Below are 15,721 nucleotides of genomic sequence, written 5' to 3'. Positions count from 1 at the left end.
AAGCCATTACACCCACGTAAGGAAAATATAGGTAAACTCAAGCTCTTATTGTACGAGTATTGCAAGTTAACAATCTCCCCTGGTGTACATGTCTTTGGTTATCTTTATGCTCTTGCCAGAGGTTCAGTGCCACATAGCTTGCCAACTAGAGTGCCTGACAAAGTCAGAGTTCTTCAGCATGAATTTGTGGTCATCCAAATGATGAAATGCCATCTTTCATAATTGGTCATGGCAGTGGAAACTAGAGTCCAAAGCTATCTGGAGGACCATAAGTTCTTATGTGAAATATGTGCTGATACCGTAGGACTGGTAGCATGGACATAAAATCGCTGGAAAGGAAGAGCTTAATGGAAAACTACTTTGAATTCTGACAGAAATGGCTTGTGTATATCTGAAGTGCTTCTGTCCTTTTCTTTCAACAGAACTGGTTATCTGAAGGCTTGTATCTTCCTGTATGATCCTGCCTGAATGCTAAGATCTTCACAGGAAGCCCTTCTCTTATTCCCACCACCTCCATAGACACATTTGGTGGCAACCCAGGGGAGGGCCTTCTTTGTGGTTGCTCCTACATTTTGGAGCTTCCTCTGGAGGCTAGATGGCTCCTTCCTTCTTTTCCTTTCCTTGTTAGGTGAATATTTCCTTTCCAGCATGTATTTGGGAACCAACATATGACAATGGGCTTTATATAATGGATTGATAGTGATGTACTGTTTTTAATCTATACTTTTAAATGTATTTTTATATGGTTTTAATTCTACAAATAGATTTTTTTTAATCTTAGCATTTTTTATGTTTTGATTGTATATGGATTTAGTTGTGATTCTTTCCATTATAAATACTGCCTTGATTACCACATTTGGGAAAAAGATGGAAATAAGGTGATTGACTGAACAACAAGGAGATGTTTTTGGCCCATGAAACCTTTTCCCAAAAGTAATGGAATTCCAGTCTCATAGCCGTATAAATTCAGCCTCTCTGGTAGATTCAGTAAGCAGGAATTTGTAATTCGAGATGCAGTGCATGGAAGCAGGCCTCCTTGTTCTGTTTTGCTATACTGTAATGGATAGGCAGTCTGCTTGAAATTAGGAATCATGTTGACACTAGGATTCTGGGAGTTGTAGCCCACTGATGGCAAGTTCAATCTGTAGCTTTCATTCAATGCTGCATTACTGTACTTTATATTTCAAGAGTCTGTTCTATACTGGGCCATTATGCACAGGCAGAGGAGATTGAAATTGGCTTGGGTTCAGGCTATTTGGCTGATTGCATCTCCCTGTATGAACCTTCCTGGGCCCTGAGGTTCCCAGGAGAGGCCCTTTTCTCAGTCCCACCTCCATCTCAAGCTCGGTTAGTGGGAACAAGAGAGCAGGCCTTCCTTTTTGGTGGCTGCCCCTCGACTGTAGAACTCCCTTCTTCCCAGGGAAGTCAGGATGGCCCTCCAGGGGGCAGGCTAAAACCTTTTTATTCATTTTCTATAGTTTTTTAAATAGTTTTTATAGTTTCTATGGTTTTCTATAGATTGTATGATGTATTTTATTTCTTTTAACTGATACATGTATGTGTATGGGGCATCTAACTGTTGCTATTCTGTATGCTGCCCTGAGTCACCTTCGGGCTGAAAAGGATGGGATAAAAGTGACGCAAACAAACAAACAAACAAACAAACAAATAAATATTCAGGAAGGCTTTAAAAGTAGAAGGTTTTTAAGAACCAATTAGTGGATGCTGTGCTTTTAGCTACTAATAGATTTTAATCAGTTTTAACTGTTTTTTTAAATACCATTAATATTTAATTCTGTTTTAATGTTTGTATATTTTTAGGTTTTAAATTGTATTGCATTGGTTTTCTAGTAAGCAGCTTTGAATCTCTTTTTTAGAGAGAGAAAGTGGGATACTACTACTACTACTATTACTACTACTACTATTACTACTACTACTAATAATAATAATAATAAACCCTTTTCCTAGCCCAGTTTTCTCACCTGATTTGGCCACTCCTACATAGATAATCTTGAGTCCCCCTTCGGAGGGAGAAGGGCGGGTTATAAATATAGGAAATAAATAAATAAATAGGTATCAAAAAAAGTATTTTTTTTCTTCATGTTCATGCCATATGGCTGGAAGATGAATGTATGTGATTGTGGGGGTGAGGAACAAATGAAGGGAAGCACATTTAAAGTACTTGTTATGCTGGGTGGCTCCAATCCTTTCTAGAAGCATGCATACCAGAACAAAATCAATCTACATTACAAAAAGGGGTGTAGTGGTTTAGTGATTTGAGTTATGACTCAGAAGACAATAGTTTGTATCTCCTTTCTATCATGGAAACCCACTGGAAGGCCTTGGGCAAGGGTCAAAGGGTGGTAAAGGCTAACGTCTTTTGAACAAGTCTTGCCAAGAAACCTCCAGGATAGGTTCACCATTCTGAGGGCTTCACTGGCACCATCCATCTGTTTTCTCATGTCCATTGCAAACAAAAGAAATGTACACAGCGAAATAACACAGTTGACTGAATCCCAGTCTTGGTAATCCAAAGAGGGCACCTGTCCATAAAGAATTTCACCTGTGCATGGTGGACATATCTAGATTAGGATCCTGCATGCTTACTTAAAGAAAGTTGCAACTGCCTGTTATGCCTCTAGCTTGCCGTATACCTGACAAAGCATTGCACTGCATTTGATTAAACATAGTGGCAGAATGTACTTGATATGTTGTTTGAATGTATACTAGGATGATTCTAGAGATAAAATTTGGCTGGCTGCTTCTGCGCAGAAAAGAGCCACGCTGGTATTTCTCTGGTCCAGCAGGAAAGGGAAGCCTGACAAGGAAAATGAATGCATGACTGGTAGGTTGCACTTTCTTTCCTCTGCAACTATTAAGAGCATAAGACTGGGGATAACTGGGAGAGTAGGAAAAACCTGTTGGATGAAGAGAGGCTATTTATTACAGTCTTCTTTAAGCCTTTGTGAAGGATAAGAGAAGCAGTTGTCATTGCCTGGCTGGTGTGAAGCAAAGCAATATGTTTCATGAATACATTTCTTGTCATAGTCTCCTCCAAACCCTCACACACATAATGATATAAACATGCCCAGTCCCTTGTTATGCTGGGTTGCTAAATAAGGATGTTGCAAACATGGAATCTGCTAAAAATAGGCAAGGGATCTGTTTTTGACCTCTGGGGCAGTCAGTCTTCAGGGGGAAAAAGGCACTTCCAAATTGAAGCTGCTGAATGTAGGCTCCCTCTGAATGTAGACGCCTTTGCTCCCACTGTGTTTTAGGCACAACTACAGGATTTAGTACTTTTCATCCAATAAAATGTTCAACTGTGGAAAACCTGTTTATGACATACACTGGGAGATGTCACCTAGGCTTCCTTTTTTACCTAATGGGTAAACAGAGTCACAAGAGACAATTCTGTTGCACTGCATGCAGCTCCCGAACAGCGATGCTTCTCCATTACACAGGGGAAGTGTACCCAAACAGGGTAGAAGGCTCCTGTGCTTGAAGGGAAGCATGCAAGGATGCTTCCACCCTAGTTGGGGATGTAGCCACAGCCGGAAGTCGCACAACATTGTGTGGTGGCTGACATGAGGCTCAATCCCTGAAGAAGGCTCTAAGCTTCCTAGCACGCTTATTTTCACCAGTGTGATGACGTCAGTATAACTTGCTAGGGTTTTCATTCTTAGGGCCATACAACCCAATAAGCAAGACTTTTATGATAGAGTGTCATGTCTAATTCAATAGTTTATGTTCAGTTTGGTGGATCACAGTATTTCACTTGCCATTTCACATTGGTTTAGATAAAAGATGGGAAGCATGAGGCCCTCCGATTACAGTCAGCTCTCCACAAGACCGCTCCGAAAGTGAAAAACTGTGAATAAAAAAATCTATTTGCTTATCTGAGAGAATACCTCTCTAGAAATGTCTAAGCCGTCAACAATTTTATGGTCAACATCTGCTGGAACATGACTATAGAACTGAACTCAAAGTTTTAGAAATTCCTAGAGAGTTGTTCTCACTAGAAATCTCTAGGTCCTCCAGCATGACTCTGTCAATGTCCTATGGAAAACATTTTAATCAAATTCATGAATAACAAAATCAGCGAAAATGAAACTCAAAAATGTGGAAGGCTGAATGTATTCTGAAAATGCAACTCCCTGTTCTTGGCAATGCTGGTTGGAGGAGTTGCCGTCAATAACATATTGTAAACAACATAATTCTCTCTCATTGATTTAAACAGAAATGTAACACTTCTCACTGGGTGATGACTGGTGGGCATGCACTCCAAATTAGGAAAGTTGGGAAGCATCTAAGTCAGGTATGGGCAAAGCTAGGAATTTGGGATTTGGGGGGGGGGGGGGGGCAGTCCTGGAACCAAACTAAGGACTCAATGTTTTGTCCTTGCTTATTTTCTACTATTTGGCTCCTCTTTTTCAGCTTTCTTTCTTGGTTCTTTGTCCTATCAAGTTTTAAGTTTTCAGACTTTATCTGTGACATAAATACACAGCCTATTTGATTCAAATCCAGATTCCTGGTTTACTTTCACTTTTCATAAAGCTCTAATGTTGTGTACTAGATCATATCAGTTTGATCTCATAATTTCTGTTTAAAGTGCATGTGTGTATGTATACACACACACACACACAACGGGGGTGGGGTGAGGTTAAGAAGGAAATGAACTTTATAAACTAGGGCTTTATTTTTCCAAACTTGGAACTATTTAAAAACTATATCCGTAATTTGTGGCTACATTGCAGCCCATAATATTTACAAGTGATAAATAATGGTTTTTTTTTTTCTAATTATAGAATAAGCCCTTATTAGGATAATGTCAGAGTTTGGTGAAATGTAGTAATTGGTTGAGGAATGATTGGAAGGCACTGATAGACTAATGAATCTGATCTACTATGGAATCGATACCTTGGAGCCCCCTAGAGTGTGTTATATTGAAGTCTTATTTCATATATTAAAATGAAGACTGCAATAAAATAATTTAGTATAACAATACAGAGAGATGCCTTGAGACTAGACTGAAGGTTCAGGGAATTTAAGACACGTAAAAAGTGAAATGAAATTTAAAGAAGAGGACGCCGGTGTGAAAAAGAATTCAAAGTGTACTTCAGTATGTTTTGAATTGACCCTGTGATTCTATTAGTGTTCTTTTAACATAGGGAGGGTTTGTAATGGTGTTATTATGGATACTTATCATTACTGCCGTACTTCTCTTGTAGCAAGTTTCAGTGAGTATGGTTCTAAAATCTCTTATACAATCTGCTTAGAAAAGACAGCTGTCTAAGCTCATTTACAGCAGACTTTATCTATGAGCATGTTGTTTCTTAAGGAACCAGATTAGGATTCAGACTCTTAGAAGATAGCTTAGCTTCTGTGATCAGACAGAATCTGCTGTCCTTAGGTGTGCAAAACTGCATTAAAGCTGAAAACAAAAGTTATCATCAAAGGGATGATAACTTTTGACTTAGCTGAAGTGGATATGCTTCAGGACCATTCTCTCAAACTGTCCCAATTTGACAGCTACAGTCTTGTTGAATCTTCTGTTGTCCCAATTTTATAGCTGTTTTCAAAATGTCTGGGTTTCTGTCTTCTTCTCCCACTTTCCCTCTTTGTCTTTGGATTTCACCACATGAGAGTGGAGGTTCTCAAACTTTTTCAGCTGCAGAACCCTTTTTGAAGCTTCTTGTGAAGTCCCAAGAAATATTTATATATTATATTATATATTATATAATATTTATTTATTTATTTATTTAGTACACTTGTATACCGCTAATATCTCAGCCTAAAACGGCGACTCATTGCGGTTTACAACATTTAAAAACAACAATAATTCCGATTAAAAATATAAAACACATACATATACAATACACAGTATTGGGCCACCAATACAGACCAATGCATCTCTTAATTAAAATCATAATCCAATTTCGTTGTCTATGATTGCCAGTCCTTGATCAAAAACTTCATCGCATCGGATTAGCCGAATGCTTGCTCAAACATCCATGTTTTCAGTTTTTTCCGAAATGCCATCAGCGAGGTGGCTGATCTTATCTCTATAGGGAGGGCATTCCAAAGCCGCGGGGCCACCACAGAAAAGGCCCTGTCTCTCGTTCCCGCGAGCCGCACCTGTGAAGCAGGCGGGATGGAGAGAAGGGCCTCTCCCGAAGATCTTAGGGTCCTGGTGGGCTGATAGGCCGAGATACGTTCGGATAGATATGTAGGGCCAGAACCGTTTAGGGCTTTAAAGGCCAAAGCCAGCACTTTGAATTGGGCCCGGTAGCTAATCGGTAGCCAGTGGAGCTGGTACAGCAGAGGAGTTGTATGCTCCCTGCGCCCTGCTCCTGTTAATACCATGGCTGCCGCCCGTTGGACTAGTTGGAGCTTCCGGGCCGTCTTCAAAGGCAACCCCACGTAGAGAGCGTTGCAGTAGTCAAGGCGGGATGTAACCAGAGCGTGGACTACCGTGGCCAAGTCAGACTTCCCAAGGTACGGTCGCAGTTGGCGCACGAGTCTTAACTGTGCGAATGCTCCCCTGGTCACCGCCGAAACCTGGGGATCCAGGCTCAGCGATGAGTCCAGGATCACACCCAAACTGCGAACCTGTGTCTTCAGGGGGAGTGCGACCCCGTCTAACACAGGCTGTAACCCTATACCCTGTTCGGCCCTGCGACTGACCAGGAGTACCTCTGTCTTGTCTGGATTCAATTTCAATTTGTTCGCCCCCATCCAGACCGTCACAGCGGCCAAGCACCGGTTCAGGACCTCGACAGCCTCCTTAGTAGCAGGTGGGAAGGAGTGACAGAGTTGGACATCATCTGCGTACAGATGACACCGCACCCCGAAACTCCGGATGATCTCGCCCAGCGGTTTCATGTAGATGTTAAACAACATGGGGGATAGTATTGAACCCTGAGGAACCCCACAAAACAAAGGTAACACCTTCTCCCCCAGTAACACCTTCTGAGACCGGCCCTCGAGGAATGACCGGAGCCACTGCAGAGCAGTACCTCCGAGACCCATTCCCGCGAGGCGTCCCAGAAGGATACCGTGGTCGACGGTATCGAAGGCCGCTGAGAGGTCGAGTAGCACCAACAGGGACACACTCCCCCTGTCGAGCTCCCGACGGAGATCATCCACTAAGGCGACCAAGGCTGTCTCGGTACCATGCCCCGGCCTAAAGCCAGACTGTGCCGGATCCAGATAATCCGTGTCTACCAAGAATGCCTGGAGTTGTGAGGCCACCACACGTTCCATGACTTTGCCCAAAAAGGGGAGATTGGAAACAGGCCGATAGTTAACCAATTGAGTGGGGTCCAGTGATGGTTTCTTCAACAGCGGTTTTATCACAGCTTGCTTTAAGCTGGCTGGAAATATGCCTTCCCGGAGGGAGGCATTAACCACCACCTTAACCCACTCGGCCAATCCCCCTCTGGCCTCCTTTAGAAGCCAGGATGGGCAGGGGTCTAGGATGCATGTGGTAGGTCTCATTCCTCCAAGCACCTTGTCTACATCCTCGGTTTGAACTAATTGAAATGAATCCATCAAAATTGGACAAGCAGATGCTCGTGTTACATCCTCAGAGACTGCCGTTAATATGGTGTCCAGTCCAGAGCGGATCAAAGCGACTTTGTCTGCAAAGAACTGAGCAAAGGCTTCACAGCGAGCTGCCGAGTCATCAGGGCACCCATCCTGAGTGGTGGGTTTTAACAGGCCTCTGATAACTCGGAACAGTTTGGCCGGACGGTTCTTTGCAGACGCAATAGTGGCCGCAAAGAAAGTTTTCTTTGCGGCTCTTATTGCCGCGGCGTATGACCTTAAAAAGGACACAAACCGTGTTCGATTTGGCTCGCTCGGATCCGAACGCCACACGCCCTCTAGTTCCCTCTTCTTTCGCTTCAACGCCGCCAGCTCCTCAGTAAACCAAGGGGCTGGTTTAGTTCGGCTACTTGAGAGGGGACGTTCTGGAGCGATCGTGTCTATTGCCCTAGTCATCTCCCCATTCCAGAGAGCGACCAGGGCATCAACAGGATCACCAACCGAGGTGGCGGGAAATTCCCCAAGAGCCATCAGGAATCCCTCCGGATCCATAAGCCTCCTGGGGCGGACCAATTTAATAGGTCCTCCACCTCTGCGGAGGTTAGGGGGTGCAGTAAGTCTAAAGCTGACCAGGTGGTGGTCGGTCCATGGCAACGGAGAGATGGATAACTCCTCAACACCGCCGCCTTCCTCCCATCCCTGACAGAAAACCAAGTCCAATGTATGTCCAGCACTGTGGGTGGGGCCAGATACTTGTTGGGACAGCCCCATGGTCGCCATGGTAGACATGAAGTCCTGAGCCGCTCCCGTTAGGGCAGCCTCGGCGTGGACATTGAAGTCCCCCAGCACAAGCAGCCGTTGGGACTCCAATGCCAGGTCCGAGACCACCCCCGCTAGCTCAGGTAGGGAGACTGTAGTGCAGCGAGGTGGACGGTACACTAGCAGAATCCCTAATCTGTCCCGGTCACCCACCCTCAGGTGGACGCATTCAAAATTTGTTGACTGCGGGATGGGGGTCCTGGTCAGAAGAATGGAATCTCTGTAGACTACTGCAACCCCGCCTCCCCGCCCTCCGGATCTCGGTTGGTGCTGCACAGAGAACCCGGGTGGACAAAGCTGGGTCAAATTTACACCTCCCGCTTCGTCCAGCCAGGTCTCTGTGATGCACGCCAGATCTGCCCGTTCATCCAGGATTAAATCTTGGATGAAAGTTGTTTTGCCATTGACAGATCTGGCGTTCAACAGCACCACTTTCAATCCTGAGGGACCGCCAACCTGGTTACACCTACTTACCGTATCAGGAGACCGATTTGGAATTGCTAATGTTGTTCCACGTTCCCTAGGCCGAATTAAAGGTCTCCCTTTCCCGTATCTCCCCTTCCCCACCACGACTTCTATGGGGGCTCCTCGGTTAACGGAAGCCTCTCCCTCCTCCATGACGCATTCAACACCTATAATAACAACCCAAGGATCATTGTAGATTGTTTGACATATTACAGTTCCAGTTTGCCATGGCTTTGCCTTCCAAGCGTTTCCCGTTCCTATTATATTATATTCGGGTCCCCCTGAGCTACTCCATTCCCTCTGACCCACATATACAATTAGCAACCAAATTAACAGGTGCCAAGGAGTGGATAATGACATGAGTAACAGTTGTTAAGCACAGTCAAGGGTTGGTTAAGGCTCTTGGAGTACAGATGGAGACTTATGTCAACACACACGATAGAATAACAATTAAAATGCGGTGGCTTGACAATTAACCCCGAAGTGTTTAAATAAAGTGCGTCATGGAGGCCTAATTCAACGCTAGATGTATCGAATCAGTTAAAGTGCTAGAGTTGGTTAAAGTGCCACAGAAAAAGTAATTTAAAGTGCTAATGGCATAAAGTGCTAAGATCACGCAATTAATGGAATGCTCCGCATACCCAACTGAACTGAGACAGCACAGTTGAGAAGGTGGTCATACAATCAGGGTTAGTTAGCACCATCAAAAGAGGTCAGCACAATTAAGATGACCAACACAGTTTACGATAGTGGTCAATACAATCAGAGATGATTAGCACACTCGAAAAATGGATTACAAGGTCAAAAGGATCAGCACAACAGACGGGTTAACAACGAACAGCACAGTTTGTCCAGGATTGGATCAGCGAGATGCAAGGTGGCAGCAATTTGGTCACAGGTGGCCGACTCAGTCTTCCGGAGGTGGTGGGCTCTAAGTTAACGGCCGCGATGGTGGGCGGCTCGCGCCTGATGGCGGGCAGACCACCCCTCCCCCCTCACAGGATGACAATACTCGGCCGAGAGTTTTAGTAATCAACACAAGAATATAGGAGTCTCAATAGTCGGTCGGCACAGGGCTGCTGTAGGTACTCTTCCTAAGGCAAACTTGCCAGTAACAGGAGGTTGGAGAATGCAGTCAGCCAACCAGATGGAAATAATACAATAATATAAATGTAAAGGTTTTCCCCTGACATTAAGTCCAGCTGTGTCCAACTCTGGAGGTTGGTGTTCATCTTTATTTGTTAGCCGAAGAGCTGGTATTGTCCATAGACATCTCCAAGATCATGTAGCCGGCATGACTGCACAGAGCGCTGTTACCTTCCCGTTGGGAGCCGTATCTATTGATCTACTCACATTTGCATGTTTTCAAACTGCTAGGTGGGTAGAAGCTGGGGATAACTGAGGAAGCTCACACCACTCCCCAGATTCAAACCTGTGACCTTCTGGTCAGCAAGTTCAGCAGCTCAGTGCTTTAACCCACTGCGCCACTGGGGGCTCCTTTATATAATATACAATGTACATATATCTGGCAAGAGCCTGGCCAGTGGCAGATAGATGGAGAGTGTTTGTGTGAACTAATTCTCACGGTGCCAAAAGAAAGAAAGAAAGAAAGAAAGAAAGAAAGAAAGAAGGAAGGAAGGAAGGAAGGAAGGAAGGAACAATACAATATTTAAAATGAAGAACAATTTTCAGTAAAAGACCACCCCCCCCCCCTCCTTGTCACAGGGCCATCCAGTCCAACCTCCTTCTGCCATGCTGGAAAAATACCATCAAAGTACCCCCCCCCCCCCCGATCTGTTCAGATCATTTTGAATTCTGCTCCTGTCTTCTGGAGTATTGGCTATTCCTCCCAATTTGGTGTTATTTGCAAACTTGATGATCATGCCTTCTAACACTTTGTCTAAGTCATTAATAAAGATGTTGAACAGGATCGGGCCCAGGACGGAACCCTGCGGCACTCCGCTCATCACTTCTTTCCAGGATGAAGAGGAAGAATTGGTGAGCACCCTCTTGGCTTGTTCGCTTAACCAATTTGTTCCTGGTGACTTATTTCTTCCAAGTGTTCTGAATAGAGGTGCCATTTAACTTTGCAAAAGTGTTGGTTCATCTTCATATGGTTCTACTTCAAGTGAATAATATCATTCCTCATTGTGTTGTCGAAAGCTTTCGTAACTGGAATCACTAGATTGCTGTGAGTTTTCAAGGAACATGAAAGGCACTGCAGACTAATTCAGCCAGAGAAGTCAGCCATAGCAGAGTACCTGATGAACCAACCTGGACACAACACATTATCTGAGAACACAGAAATGCTGGACCACTCTTAACAACAATGGAAGGACAGTAAGGCAGCACATTTGGTCGCTAGAATCTGGAAACAGCCACTGAGACTGTCCTCTACCACCAGGAGTTCCCAGGAAATGGCCAGACTGAGAAAAGAGCTTCCCACCTCAAAGATTTTAAAAGATTATTTAGACCCTTCGATAAATAGACCCATGCCATACAAGGCTTTGTATGTCATAGCTTGCCTATAGGATTGTGTTCAGGAGCTATTGCAGATGCTGGATCAGGGGATGCTTCCTGACCTCCATCTGCTGTTTAATTCTCAAATTACAGCAGCAATTTTGGATCCCTTTTTGCAGTCAGAGCATATGCATCAGCTGTGCACTTAGTTCGGTCATTATAGCCTCAGTTACTTAGTAGTTGCACTGGCCTTTTTTACAACCTCAAACTTACATTTTCAAGGAACCTGCTGGGTTGAACAAGAGGGATAATTATTAGTGACTGTGTAACTTGGTGCAAAAAGATAAGGTGTCCAGCTCCTCAGCTAATCTAGAGAGTACAGTCAACATACCTCACAAGACATTGTCCCATCCCACCTCTCAAATATCCAAGTTAGGGTGCATCTTCATTGGAGAATTAATTCTGTTTGATGCAATTTTAACTGCCAGGGTTCAATGCTATGGAATCCTGGAAGTTGTAGTTTGGTACCAGCACTCTTTGGGAGTGAAAGCTAAAGACCTTATAAAACTACGACTCCAATGGTTCCATAGCATTAAGCCATGGCAGTCAGGAGGTGGTGAAACTGTTTTAATTCTGTGTGATAAATTCACCCTTTGAGATTTCTGCCTACTAGCACCAGAAGGAGAGGATTCCTGTACTTTTAACTGTTGTGTAGAAGAGGGAATTTCAGCAACTGCTGCTTGTCATGCAGCCAGGTAATGTGCAACTCTTGCTGAAATCTCTTTTTCTACACAACCATTATACATACAGGAAATCTTTCCTGCTTTCAAATGGCAACTCTGGTTGTTCCTCACGTGCCAGTGAAACATTTACTTGTATAAACTTGTTGGGAACGAATACATCTTTGCTTTGTCTTCCTCTGTGCTTGTTTACCTTGCTTTTCTTGTATTTTAGCAGGCTTTGTCCACACAAAAATGTAATATAATAATAAATGGAGTAAAATAGTAAATGCAATAATAACAGTAAGAGTAAAATAATAAATGTAATAATCTATATAAATAAAAATGTAATGTTAGTTTGTGGGATTAACATAACTCAAAAACCACTGGATGAATTGACACCGAATTTGGACGCAATACACGTATTAGGCCAACAAGTGACCATCACTCATAAAAACACTGAAAAACACAGCAGAAGAAACTTAAAAAGCAAAACAAAAACAAAAACAAAAAAACACATTACAATGCATGCACAAAACCACACACATATACACATAGACACACATATATATATATATACACTCACACATACACACACAGAGCACATATACACAGACTGGGCCACAGCAATGCATGGCAGGGGACGGCTAGTAACAATAATAAATGGAGTAAAATAATAAATGTAATAAAATAATAATAAAGTAATGTAAATGTAATAATAATACTAAATAGAGAAAAATAATAAATGTAATAATAATAAGCCAATAAAATCATAAATAACTTTGATTCAAGTATAAGCCAAGGGGGACCTTTTCAGCCTAAAAAAGGAGCCGAAAAACCTGGCTTATACTCAAGTATATACAGTATCTTGGCTCCTGTTCCCTTATTTTTAAGTCAAGCTATGACAAATCACGAGAAAGGATATAAAGAAAAATTAAGATTAAAAAATCAACCTAAACCTCATTTAATAAGAAGTGCTTCCCCAGGATGACACTTACATGTTCTCCAAGTTATTTTTTTACCATTTTCCCATTCAATGGTTTGTGAGAAGTAGCTACTCTGCTACAATTCTGACATTTGAATTTTTAAAACCAAGGCATAAATCTAGTTTCAGATAGATTTATACGCATTATATTCTAGCACTAGTCAGTATACCTTCCAGCCTAAATCAGCATTCTTGGTTCATTAAGGACATTCTGGATGTCTTGCCTACCTCCACTGGGTGTTGTAGAATGGTAGAATACTATTTTTCCTGTTATACTTTCATCCCTTTGCTACAGATATCATAGAAAGATTGGTTCCACGTGATGAGAGACATTGTGCACACCCAAAGGGATGCAGTTCTGACTGGTTTTCCAGAGACTTGGACCCACATAAAACTTGGCAGGCCTTTTACAGATACTGCATCAAACTTGCTGGTCAAATGCATGTGCCTTTAGGGAAAATGCTGTGACTAAGATCCACACCTGGATAATAGGCTTCATGGGTGTGATGCAGTTCTGTCATTGCTTAATAGCTTAGCAAGAGTTCCATTGGGCCCAGGACATCTGTCATTTTATGAAATTTTATTTGTACTTTCATAATTAATCACTACTTGGAGAGGTCTAAGAAACAACTCATTAATTTGACCTAGCTGGGAAGGAATAAAATTACAGACGTGAAATGCGTATTTTAGGTCATGTAGTCCAACCCAGTAGGACAAATACTAACTTGCTTTGTAGTAGAACTAGGAAAATTTGAATGGTTTACCAGTATTTTAAGAAATCAAATTGTTATGCCCATTAAAAAAAAGGTAAAGGTGTCCCCTGATATTAAGTCTAGTCATGTCCAACTCTGGGGGGTGGTGCTCATCTCCATTTCTAAGCCAAAGCGCCGGCGTTGTCCGCAGGCACCTCCAAGGTCATGTGGTCAGCATCACTGCATGGAGCGCCGTTACCTTCCCGCAGAAGCGGTACCTATTATCTGCCAAATCAATGCCAGACATGATGCTGTTGTTTATAACACATTACTTCCAAATATGTGCTACACAGTCCCAATGCAGAATCCTATACGTTTTGGGTCCAGGATCCTATCTCCCTGTAGGAACCCAGGAATACATTGCCTGGAGAAGACCTTATTTCTGTCCCATCAGCTTTTCAGCCCCAGAAGGTGGAAACAAGGGAAAGGGTCTCTTTAGTGGTTGTTTCCATATTTTGGAACTCCTTCCCATAGAGATCAGGGGGGTTTAATCTTTTCTCTGCCTTCTGGCAATAGATCTTTTTTTTTTTCTGCCAGGCTTTTATATACTGATGCAATGCTGTGCAGTGCTAGTATTATTTTTAAGACCTTGTATAGAGGTATTGTTAACACATTTGATATGTTTAATGTTTACTGAATTGAACTTAGTGTTTAATTATTTTGTAAATCTTGCATTTATGCTTTTATTGGCTTTGCATTGTTTTAATATGTTCTTAGCCACTTGTAAGTCGCTCCTGACACACACAAAAAAGGCCACCTAGAGTCCCAGGATATAAGGAAAAAGATAAATACATAATTCTCAATGCACAGGACCCATTTTATACTTCTGCAGAGCAAGTAGGACATGCTTTGGAATAGTTTTGTAAGTGGTCTGCTTTCCTAAAGAGTATTAATTCCTCTGTCCCCCTTTGTCTTCTCATACATTGAATGCATAATAGTAGCTGATTAAAAGATTATAAATTACTAGAATACTGGATTGCTGTGAGTTTTTCGGGCTACATGGCCATGTTCCAGAAGCATTCTCTCCTGACGTTTCACCCACCTTTATTGCAGGCATCCTCAGGGGTTGTGAGGTCTGTTGGAAACTAGGCAAGTGAGGTTTATATATCTGTGGAATGTGCAGGGTCAGAGAAAGAAATCTTGTCTGCTTGTGGCAAGTGTAAATGTTGCAATTGGCCACCTAGATTAGAAGTGAATGGCTTTGCAACTTCAAAGTCTGGCTGCTTCCTGCCTGGGGATCCTTTATTGGGAGGTGTTAGTTGGCCCTGATTCCAGTTTTCTGTCCTTTGCTTTTTTTAGTGTTACTCTTTATTTACTAGAATACTATTTTCTTGTGTTTACTTTTAGTGTATGCCTGCGTCTTAGAGGGCTACTATCCAAAGGACATAATCTGGAAGACAAAATGCTAGACTTCCAAATTTGTGGACTTTTGACTCTGAGAAGTCTCAGTCAGTATGGCCAAGGATAAAAATATTCCGGGATTTGTCATCCAAAGCTTCAGGGTAGTCAAAAACTCTCTGCCTGTTGCTGAGGCACTAGTGCATTTCATCATCTTATTGATTTAACTTATGTACTGCATATATCTATGTAAAGCAGGATTAGACTCAGAGAAAACAGCCTTGAAAATTGGAGGAAGGAACATCAAAAATTTAAGGTATGTAGATGACACTATACAAGAAAATAACAAAGACTTGGAATGATTATTGAAGAAAATCAAGGAAGAAAATGCAAGGGCGGGTGAGAGGAAGTTTAATTTGAGAGATGGTAATCTGGCCAAGTTGATTTAGTCAGCCGCATATTTCAAAGGAGTGATTGTGACCAGTGAGACACTCAAAATGGCTTCTACATTGCAAAACTTAGGTCTTGCAGAGTTCGTGTGTACAACAGGATGCAATCTGTGATGCAGCTGAGATGGAGCAAACTTGACTCTCATCCCAGACACTCAAATATGAAGTCACTTCAGTGTGAGGCCA

The sequence above is a fragment of the Anolis sagrei genome, chromosome 2 (genome assembly GCF_037176765.1).
Source record: "Anolis sagrei isolate rAnoSag1 chromosome 2, rAnoSag1.mat, whole genome shotgun sequence".
NCBI classification, from domain to species: domain Eukaryota; kingdom Metazoa; phylum Chordata; class Lepidosauria; order Squamata; family Dactyloidae; genus Anolis; species Anolis sagrei.
Note: the sequence above shows the minus strand (reverse complement) of the source record.